General features: G+C 48.5%; 1 protein-coding gene and 1 pseudogene across 5 annotated transcripts in view; one reads left to right on the top strand and one right to left on the bottom strand.

Annotated features, from left to right (window-relative positions):
• Positions 1 to 5595: 5595 nt before the first annotated feature.
• The window catches only part of Hivep1 (HIVEP zinc finger 1), a 128568-nt gene continuing 122805 nt past the window's right edge, over positions 5596 to 11358 (top strand). For 2 of the 5 annotated variants that reach the window (XR_015640609.1, XM_087589704.1), the window contains exon 1: positions 5596 to 5711. The gene's annotated coding sequence lies outside the window, so the exon portion shown is untranslated. 5 annotated transcript variants of the gene reach the window in all.
• On the bottom strand, positions 7161 to 9231 carry LOC148000065 (uncharacterized; annotated as a pseudogene).

Genomic DNA, 11358 nt, shown 5'->3' with positions numbered 1-11358 from the left:
CAATACAAGCATTACTAAGTACTTGCTATTCCTCAACTAAGAATGTGTTTGTTTTTTAAACCTCTTTAATCCAACAATTATAGCAAACCAGAGAGAAAAGATGAGGCCCATAAGTTGAATTAGGTGGGATCAGTTGACACAAAGTTTTTCTTATAAAATCACCCTTGAACCTTTACTCCGAGTATAGAATTTCAAGACAGGTTTTCTCTGTGTAGTCCTGGCTGTCCTGGAACTCACTCTACAGACTGGGCTGCTCTTGTAGCTGCCTACCTCTGCCACTGGAGTACTAGAACTAAAGGTGAGTGCCACTACCACTTGGCCTCACTCCACAGTATCTTTTTTTCATTGATTTTTTTTTTATGGACAAGTATTTCCTTTGTTCCTTCCTTTGTCTTCCTTCCACTTTTCTTCCACTCTCACAAAATGCTAAGCCACTAAAACTCTATCAAACGGCAGTAGATGAGAAGTTTTGTTTCTAAAACAACCAACGAAAATTATGAGCTGGTAAAGTCAGTAGAGTGGCTGGTGAGAACTGGGGCAGAGTATAAAGGAAAGGACTTGGGAATTGGAGGATGGTCTGAGAGGTCTCCAGTCATGCTCTTTCAGCTGGTGATGCTGTACAATCTGTGGTACCATTCTGTACTCGAGAAGCCTCCTATGACCTGAGTAGATCTCTTTAAACTCCGTTATATAACTCTGAGTTGAGAAAGGAAAGTTGAGACAGATGTTTGTAAAGAAATGATGGAGTAAGAAAAGGCCCATTTAGATTGACACAGAAGATGAGCAGGATTCAGATTCCAACAGGATTCTTTCATTCCACAAACATTTCTTTTCGAATTGATCTAAGTGGGAATAAGAAGTCAGGAATGAAACCAGGAGTACTCATTCTAAGTCCTGTATTCTATTTGTGTTCTCTCTCTCTCTCTCTCTCTCTCTCTCTCTCTCTCTCTCTCTGTTTTCTCTGTGTATCATTGCCTAATCTGGAACTAATTCTGTAGACCAGGCTGGCCTCCAACTCTCAAAGATTTGCCTGCCTCTCTCTCTCTGCCTCTCTGCCTCTGCCTCTCTCTGCCTCTCTCTCTGCCTCTCTCTCTCTGCCTCTCTCTCTGCCTCTCCCTGCTCCCTTCCCCCCTGCCCCTCTGCCTCTGCCCCTGCTTCTGCCTCTGCCTCTTAAGTGATGAGATTAAAGGGGTATACTGCCTTGCCTGGCTAAGACCCCTGTATTTAAGGGCTGAGAAATAATATACATAGAAACCAATTAGATACTTCTAGAAGGTTAGATGTTATAAAAGGAATTAATAAAGTGATAAGACAGAGTTTGTGTATGGGGGAAATACCAGAAATTAGATGGTATGATGTTTAATTTACATGTGGTCAGGAACACGAGTCCCTTCTATCATTCAGCAATCCATAAAGCAGATTTATTTACACCTGTGCACACAGGTGGATTTCCATGAGGGTTTGATAACTCTTCTTAGAAATGTTAAGGTGTAGAGTCCCCAGCACTATCTTAAGAGAAAACTTGGTATGGAGTCGTGCGTCTTTAATATCAGCACTCAGAAGGCAGAGTTTGAGGCTAGCCTGGCCTACAGCAAGTTCCAGGGCAGCCAAAACTACAAACAAACAAACAAACAAACAAACAAACAGAGCTGATTAGTAGTAATTTATCCTGGAAACAGAAGTCTAGAAGAATCCCCTCTGTTCTTTTCTAAAGCATGGAACATATCCTTCCTAGGTAGGTCTATTACCTTCAAAAGAAAAACACCCTGGTTATGGGCTGGGACTAAAACAATCTTTAATCCCAGTACTTAGGGGACAGAGGCAGGTGGGTTTCTGTGAGTTCTAGGCCAGCCTGGGCTACACCATCTCAAACAAAACAAAACAATCCCAAAACAAAAACTGTTGCATGCACAGGACTGAGTCGAGTGTTCCCTACCTCATTCACCAAGGCTGCTTCCCCAGTGAGACTCTCTTTGGAATTAGGAACTTTGTAGCCATTAGTTAAAATGAGGTCATAAGGTCAAGCACTGATCCCGCGGGGTTAGTGTGATTTTAGCTCACAGTCTGAGAGCAGTTCATCTCAGAAGGGAAGACTCTGAGCCTATGATGGTGGCGATGCGGAGCTGTGACATTTCTCATTACTGCTCCCATGACAAGGAGCCAAGGGAAGGCAGGAAGCAGTCTCTGCTATAAAACTCGTAGGCCTGCCCTTAGTCACCCACGTCCACCAACAAGGCTCTGCCTCCTAAGGGTTCCACAAGCTCCCCAGACAGACCCACCAGGTGAGGACCAAGTACTTAAACCCCTGAGCCCATGGGGGACATTTCATGCTCTATCCACGAGAATGTCCTTATAAGAAGAGTAACCAGAGGGTTAGTTTTCTCCTTCCTCTTCCATGCATACTCACTACTCAGGAAAGGCCTCGTGAAGACTCACCAAGTGGGCAGCCGTCTGCAGACCAGGAAGACAGACGTCAGTAGAAGGGAATCTGCCACAGACTTAATTGTGGATTTCTACCCTCCAGATCCACAACGGGATCGATGTATACACCTCGAGATCCCTGGTTGTTGGCATTTTGCTCCATTCACCTGAGCAGGCTGACACCATGGCTTAGATTATTGAACTTAATTCTACATAGCGAGGTCACAGGTCAGCGGGGATAGCTTTCAAGAACACTGCTCACTCCTTCCCTGTGCTTCCCAAGGCACTGCCTAGGACACTACTTACATAGAATTCCGAGAACTTCATGTGGCCCCTCTGTTGATCATAACCACCCTTCTTCCAGCCTCTTTTTTTTTTTTTCAGAGTCACAATTTATTATTGCAGGACATTTGGCCACATTTTGAACCCAAGATTGTGTTATTTACTGGAAAAAAAAAAAAACTGTTTCTAGTTGTGGTGTGGCTCAGTCCTAGCAAACACCTTTAATCCAAAAGCATCAGTTTATTATAAACAGGATTAAATAAAATCAACCATAGGTCAAGAGGCAGAGCAAGCAACCAGTTGACATGGAGTGAAGATAGAAAAAAAGAGTCAGAGGAAGTCAGGAGGATGGATAGAGAGACATACAGGAAGTAGAAGGGAGGGACATTCAGTTTGGGTTTTTTTGTTTTTTTTTTGTTTTTTTTTGTTTTTTTTTTTTGAGACAGCATAGAGAAGAACTTGCTTTGAGGGTGTCAGCTGTGGGGAAAGGGCAGCTGGGTGCTTTCTCTGCCTCTCTGAGCTAGCAGGCTTTCACCCCAGCATCTGACTCCCTAGTCTTCACTGGTAAAATCAAATGATTGAGATTTTGTTAAAAACAGTGCTCTATAGTCTTGGTTAGCCTAGAACTTGTTATTTAGCCTAGGCTGACTTTCTTTCTTCTTCTTTTTTTTTTTATTAACTTGAGTATTTCTTATATACATTTCAAGTGTTATTCCCTTTCCCGGTATCTGGGCAAACATCCCCCTCCCCCCTCCCCTTCCTTATGTGTGTTCCCCTCCCAACCCTCCCCCCATTGCCGCCCTCCCCCGACCAGTCTAGTTCACTGGGGGTTCAGTCTTAGCAGGACCCAGGGCTTCCCCTTCCACTGGTGCTCTTACTGGGATATTCATTGCTACCTATGAGGTCAGAGTCCAGGGTCAGTCCATGTATAGTCTTTGGGTAGTGGCTTAGTCCCTGGAAGCTCTCTTCCAGCCTCTTTAATAGGTAGTGTATAAATAATATTCATGAAATGGTTATACTTACCATCGAAGTAGACGCTTTCCAACAGACCAGTGTTGTGGTATGAATCAAACAAGGGCTGGAACCACCATCCTTCTCAAAATTAGATAGGTTCAAACCCAAACACCTTTCCCTTCCCTCCTGTCAGCCTCAAATATCCCCCAACAACTGCACTTTTATGACATCATCAGTCACTTTCTAAAAACTTGAATTACTGTAGATTTCTAAACAACCATGTCTTCCATTTTCCTGCTCCGTGGATGCAGAAAATGATAAAGTTATTAGAGTATTTTCCATAAAACACAGCCTTTCTGTTTTAACCATCCGGATGTGCTCTGGATTCCAGTCGTGAAAAGCACGGTGTACTAACTCCACGGATCACTGGCGATTATGTAACATTTTAGAAATGGGATGAAGGAGAGACAGGAGTGCGATGCTGGCCACCCCCTTTACCGTTGTCACTACCACAGCTGCAGTCTTTGTACCCAGCTCCCATATCTGTCCTAAATCCACCAGCCACAGTGACTTTGCCTAAAGACTATTCTCGGTCTAGATGTCTCCAGATGACTACCAACTGCTCACAGTGTCTTAATCCTTCCAAAGGATGGGTGCTTTGGTTCTTCTCTGACTGGTGCTGGTTCATTCTGACTGCCTCGCTGCTACCATTAGAAAAACTCATCCCGCTTCTGGGGACAGCCCAGGTGCACAGCTCCCAGCTGGGTTCCAGAGTCAAGAGCGTCCCTCTCACTTTCAGTAGTGTCCTTCCTAATTTGCTTGCCATTCATTGCTCACCCACCTAGACTTTCTACTGCCTGAAGGAAACAGTATCCTATAGTTCCCCTCCTTGTCACCTAGCAGCTGCCTCTCAGGGCTGGAGTACTGTGCTTATCTTCCAGGCAGATCCTGAACTTTCCCTTAAAAGCTCTATTGAGGACTCACCCTCTCCTGGAACTTTTCTGGATAGACACTTCCTCTACCCAAGGGTCTCTCGGCAGTCATATAAATAACTCGGTGTAATTGGCTCTGTTTATAAGCTGTGGCTTATATCTTTTCTCCCTCCAGGTATTTTTCCGTGTGTTTGTGCTGTCTCCATTAATTTGTAAATTCCCAGGAGGCAGGGCCTGAACACAGCCTGGTGCTGTCATAAAGGGAATGTGCCAGGAAGAATGAATGGGAGAGACACTGCCTTTTCTTTATTACTAACCTGGTTTGTTTCTCATTTTCAAAACATCTTGCCTTAGTGATGATTCTGAGGCTGAAAACATAAGAAATATACATCCAGGTTGAGCTAGTGTCCGGGTAAGTACAATAAAACCATGAGCTTTCCATAAGCAAAGGGGGAGGATGTGCAGGTATTTTGACCCAAAGGGGAATCTGTAGTGTGTTATTATAGTTTGTCGTCTTGGGAGTTGTATTCTTGTCTCTTGAAGACTGTAGGAATATCTCAGAAAAAAAATATCTGCTTCCAAGCTGAGTTCTAAAAATTCAACAGAGCCCGGGGAAACATCCAAACGATCTTATTACAAGTTTGTACTGTGTGGAAGGAAAAAGAATGTAATCTGGGAGACCTCCTTCTCTGAATCAAACAGCAAAAGTAGCACAATTCTGAGACTACGATCCCTAGCGGGGAAAGCCTTTTTCAGCTCAGGTGAGAAAGGGAGTCCGCAAAGGTCCTTTCCCATGACCGGTTAGAGCTGGGGGATCCCGTCCTTTGGCCACCTGCTGCGCTGCCTCCTAGCAGCACCCACAGAGGAGAATATCTTGACTGTCACCAGGCACTGAGCTCAAGGTATAACCCACGTAGGCGGTGCACTAGATAACATCAAAGCTCCGGGTAGGGGCCAGAAAGGGGGGGGGGGGAGCGCAGCGAGGGAACCAAGCGCCTCCCCCAGCGTTTCCTCTCACGCCCACTTCCAACCTAGGAGGCTTTTGGTTTCTGCTTTTGTTGTTTTTAAAATGAAAAGTTGAACCCAGGAAGCTTGGGAGCAGACTTTTTGCCTTGTAGTTCGGTAAGTTTTCCTCCCTCCGTTCTTTTGTCTGCTTGGCTTGGGAAGAGCCCGGGTTTAGGGGACAGTTACTGCGGAGCGTGCGGGGAAGGGTTTGTTGCCGGGTCGCGGGAGTGGGGGGCGGGGGGAGGGGACTCGTTGGTGGACGGGAAAGCCCAGCTCGCAGGGCGGAGGGGAGGGACAGGCGGTGTGACCTGGGGCCAGCCGGAGGAACCTCCGGGATCTCCGCGTGGCGGTGGCGCTGCTGGTCGCACCAGGCAGAGGGCCGGAGCTGTGGAGCCACGGGGCCGTGCCAAGGGGGAGCCCGAGCGAGGCAGCGCAGGGCGGCTGCGTGGGAACCGAGGTTGGGGGACGCGCGGGCACGGCCTCGGGTTAGACCGGTGCTCTCCCTCAGATGCTCAGCGGGAGAAATAAGGTCAGAGTACCCAAAGGACCCCATATCTCCCAAGGGGTGCAACAAAGACGTTTATTTGGCCTGCTGGATGGAGAAAAAGAGGCCCCTTGGAATCTCTCTGTCTTCCTAGTCTAGAGCCGTCATTGGGATCCCCATTGTTCAAGGATATTTGACAGTTCAAGCTGAAGTTTACCAGTCACCGGGCTGGTTGGGTTTACACATTCAATTCCTTTTATTTGTTATATTCTGAGGATCCACTTTCTACTGTGTCATAAAACAAACCGAAACCAACTACTTACATATAACATAGCTGCTTTTCCCTGCATTTTGGTATAGAAAAAAAAAAAAAAAGAAAGAAAGAAAAAAAGAAAGAAACCACATTTAGAAAATTCAGAAAACTTACCAGAAAGTGTTCTATATTATCTGTCTCAGAGAGAAGTTTTAATACTGGTTTGTTGCTCAAGAAAACAGTGAGATGACAAATCAAAACCAGATATGCAGTTTGCCCAAACGCTCATAGCATTGCTGTATCGCGAAGACACACTGGGTTCACGGACTCATTTCTGTTGTCTTCAGCAACTATTGAGTCAAAAAATCCACTGTGGCACTTAGCTTTTTCCCCCTTCCGTTTCAAGTAACAAAACCTCGACTTATGAAGACTGTGTTTTTATCCTAACACATTAGCTATGGCTGCATGTTTAGCTTGTGATTCAAACAGCTCAACTGGGGGAGGGGCACTACATTATATTTTTCGTGACTCCTACCAATTGGGATTTAATAAAATAGATGATATCCTACTGGAAAATTAAACCGTCACTATTTCATTGTAAGGCTAACATAGTATTACCCACCATCCAGCCTTTCTAGCTGCATGATCTTTGTTCCTGTGACCAAATTTACTTTTTGGTAGGCATATTTTTTCCTTTGCAAAACATTATTTTTGGCTCTAAGCTCGCCATTACTGAGTATTCCATTTTTAATAATTTCCATTCCGGGGCTTTGAGCTTTTCTTAGCTCCAGCAAGCTAGAGGTAGGACTTCCTCGGGGGATTTTAAGGGTCAATCGTTAGTAGGAACGACCATCTTTCTGAAAGCCTAAGGGAGCAAAACAAGTTTGCACGATGGTCAGCTGTTAGTGGGCGTATGATCATTTAACAAAGAATATTTTTGTTTTGCGTCATTTTTTTTTTACACCTTATCCTTTCCAACTTTGAGGTGACCCGTTAAATCCGTCCCGTCTGCAGACTCTTTAGTGGATGCGTGGAATTTTGAAGTTCAAACTGCTAGTATTCTTCATGTCTATCTACCCTTGAAAACCTGCTTCGCTCCCCAGATCCAGCTCCCCTGATATTTCCAGAAGTTTCCAGTTCCCGTTCTCTAACGCTTTCTAGCAGCCGGGGTCAAACTCTGGTTTGTAATAAATTAGTCTGTCTTTCCATTTCACTCCCCCAGAGTTCCAGAAGCCTGCTGGGTGGCTCCGCCCCGCACCCCCTCCTCGGCTTCCAAAGTTCCCTCGCGGGTTAGTCCCCAGCTGACAGGCAGTCAAGGAGGGGTTAACAGCGCTCGCTGTTGCTTAGGCTCTGGGAAGCACCGGCTCTCTCCGGAATAACCTTGGCTTTCCTCGGTCTTTTAATAGAACATCCGCCACCAAAAGAGTGGTTTCAGTTCAGGGCTTAATAACATGTCCCCTCTGACCCTCCAAGTCAACACCCCAGCCCCCTTTCTCTCTCTCTTTTTTTCAAAGTTATTTTTCAAAGTTAATGAGTTTCAAGTTTCACTATGATTTCCCCTTCCCTCTACGCGGAGCTGAGGAAACCCCCTTGGGGTCCCCCCTCCCTCCCGGGTCCTCCTCCTCCCTACCAGGGCCAGGGCGAGGGGCGGGGCTGGGAGACACCATGACGTCACCGGGCCGGCCCACAGCCTGCTCTAGAAAGTCAAAAGACGGTAAAGAGAATCCGGCCCCGCCCGGCCCCGCCCCTCCTCTCGGGCCAACCGCCCCCGACTGCGGCCCGGCCGGGCTTCCCCGGGCCGCGGAGCCCCGCCTCCGCCACCGCCCCGCCCCGCCCCGCCCCTCGGGCCGCGCCTCCTCCTGCGTCCTGGGTCCCCGCGGCGGGGCCTGCGGCCGGCGGGCGGGCGGGCGGGCGGGCGGGGCGGCAGGGGGCCCCGGGCCGGCTTCACAGGAGCCCGCCCTCCCGCCGCAGCCCCCGCCCCGCCGCCCCCGGGGATCCCCTGCCGCCCCGCCCACGCGCGGGGAAGCCGCCGACCTTCGCCCTGGCCGCCCTCGCGCTGCCAGCCGTCCTCACGGACACCCGGGAGAGGTAAAGGCCGCTCTCCCGCCGGGTTCCACTCGGTCCCTCCCGCGCCTTGCTCGCGCCTCAGTGCCCGTCGGGAGGAGGCTCTGCTTGTGTCCCGGTTGTCAAGTGCAGCGCAGTTCCCGACGGGTGCGGGCCGGGCTTGGCGGTGGGGGCGCTGCACCCGGGAGAGCGCGGCGCGGGGGGCGGGGGCCGGGACCACCTCCCCCTGGCGGGCGGGCGGGCGGGCGCGCGGGTGTGCGTGTGAGTCTGTGCGCGTGTGCCGGCGCCGACCTTGCGGAGGGGATGCTGCGTGCGGGAGCCGCTTGCCACTTCGGCGGGTCCTGGCCGCGCAGGCGGCGGGAGCTGCGGTCCTGCGAGCCCAGCAGGTACGGAGGGCCGGCCTCCCGGTCGCCACGGCCGCTTCTCGCAGGAGGGCTCGGCGGGGCTGCGGGAGACCAGGCCGCGGCTTCCGCACCTCCCGGCTTTGTGGCTCGCTTTCCCTTTCGTTCTTTGCCGGGAGTGCCTGTTTTACTCCGGGCCACCTGGGTAGTTTCTCTCCGGGTAGGGCGCGCGCCCGCCGCTGGTGGGTCGGGGCCGGTGGGTAGGGGCGCGGGGCGGCTCGGGCTCGCTGCGGGTCGGGCTCCAGCAGGAGTTGCGGCTAGAGAGGGGAGGGGGCTGTGGCGAGGCTGGCGCGAGGAGGAGTCTCAAGGCTGCCGCTCTCGCCGACTCTGTCCTCCTCCTCCTCCTGCTCTCCGCATCCACTCCAGGCTCCTTTCGGAGCTGGCACTTCCATTCCCCCCTCCTTCTGGCATGCGAAGCGCTTTGTTCAGTGCAGCGTTGCAGAGGGGTTTTCCCAGGCTCCGCCCTCCACATTCATTCATGTTTTTTCTCCTTGTGACTGTCTTTACGCTTTTTGATCCTGTCCTGTTTTTGCACCTTGTAGTATGTATTTCTTTCTGGAGAAAGAATGGTTGATCACTGGTCCTAGTCGCTACGGTGCTGTCGTCTTTGAAAATAACCACTTCACCGCGGATTTAAACGTGGGCTGGACAGCTAGGGACAGGGGGGTGGAGGCTGCAAAACCGGGTCGCACAAAGCTGTTACAGGTTGGGAATTTGCATATTTTACATTTAAGCTGGGGGCTGATGGGGGGTCACGTGATCGGCTTACAATCAGAGTTCACGCTTTAAAAACTTCGTAATATTGTGACCGCTTAAAAGCTCTAGTTTTAATACGGAACGGAACAGAACACTTACAGCTTTATGTTTAAATTCTCTGTGCAGTCAAAACCTTTTTGAATGCGAGAGCTGATGGCTCTGTGGTAAAGCGAGCTGAGGAGCCCTATCTTTTGTAGGTCATTAGCTGGTGCTGCAAGAGACATCATCCATCGTTGACCATCCTGTTTCATAGTCTTCCTCTTTGGTTAGATTGTGAATAGTTTGTGCTATGCCGACTCTTAGCCTTGTTAGGAGTACAGCTGCAAGCAAGTTAATTGTAGTCGCCTTTTCCTTACGCGTTTTAGCTAAAGTGAAAACATACATCAAACACCTTATTCTGGGAAGCATTTTCTTTTCCTTGGAGGCGTTCTTCCCGGGAATTAATATTTCAGCATTTTCATGTTGCAGGCAAAGCTTCTACATTGTTTAGCTTAGTCCTTAGTCCTTAGCCCATCTGAGGTGGATACTGTTTCCTGATTTTACAGCTTGGGAAATCCGATCTTCTCTTCTGAGAGCTTAAGTACCTTGAACAAGGCCACACAGTATGGGGTAAAGCCTGGCCTTGAACCTGGTCAGGTTTGATTCCAAAGTATGTCTTCATGACTTGCTGTGTCATTCATCCCTTTGGGAGGGGATTGTCCTTGGTAGGTAAGTGTTATCTTCTCAGAGGAAATGGGCATGGAGTCATGTGGGGCCACATTCCATAGTTACTGATCTGAGGAAGGTTTCATAATCTCTTCCCAAAACTTTTTTTTTTCCTCTTTGTAAAATGGATGAATTGGAGCTGTGGTCTTTTTTTTTTTTTTTTTTTTTTTTTGGTCTTTTTTTTTTTTTCGGAGCTGGGGACCGAACCCAGGGCCTTGTGCTTCCTAGGCAAGCGCTCTACCACTGAGCTAAATCCCCAGCCCCCCCCTTTTTTTTTTTTAATCTCTCCCAAAACTTTTTTTTTTCCAACTTTGTAATATTGATGAGTTGGAACTATTGCCTTGGTCGTTAGGATTAAATTAGGTGCTAAGTGGAAACTCTACAGTAAAACAAGTACCATTAAGTGTTCTCTTGTGCTGTGTACAGTAATCGATATGAGAGGTTTTAAACAAAGCATCCTCAGTCTATTGTGTTTGCTTAGTGATTAAACTTGGTTCCACCCCACAGTGCCAGCTTGATGGGCTTTGCTTATCAGCATTGTTGCAGGAACTTAAAGCTAAACTTTTAACTGGTTATTGAGAAAGAATCTGGTGGAAGAGGAGAGAGGGAGGTTGCAGATGGACAAGTGGGTGGTTAACTTTCAAGCATGTTCAACTTTTTGACATTGCAGCCTAATGCTTTGGCTGGAGAACCTTGTAACAGAGTTACCAAAAAAAGAATCTCTAAAGAAATCTTGTAATGTTTAAAGTAGGTTTACTCTTTTGTGTTAGATTTAGGTACTGTCCAACTATAGGTTGGACATGCCCATTGGATTATTACATCTTGGCATGATGCATTTCAGCTTGAAAAGGCACAGTCAGGACAGCCTAGGCTGTGCTGCAGTAACAAGTAATTCCCAAGCCTCAGACACTTAAGTCAACAAAGGACTGCTTTTGTTTAGACAGCACGGTCATGTCGTGTAACTGGCAGTACAGCTCTTTAGTCACACATGCTGTCTGGAGCGGTGCCTGGCCTGTGCCAGAGGGGACAGAATGCTCTAGAATATCTTGCTTTGATAACTAAGTTCACTGGCATGGGTGGGAGGCATGCCTGTGGTCTACT

The sequence above is a fragment of the Rattus norvegicus genome, chromosome 17 (assembly GCF_021556685.1).
Source record: "Rattus norvegicus strain SHRSP/BbbUtx chromosome 17, alternate assembly SHRSP_T2T, whole genome shotgun sequence".
Taxonomy (NCBI): Eukaryota; Metazoa; Chordata; class Mammalia; order Rodentia; family Muridae; genus Rattus; species Rattus norvegicus.
Note: the sequence above shows the minus strand (reverse complement) of the source record. Positions and strands in the feature narration are given on the sequence as shown.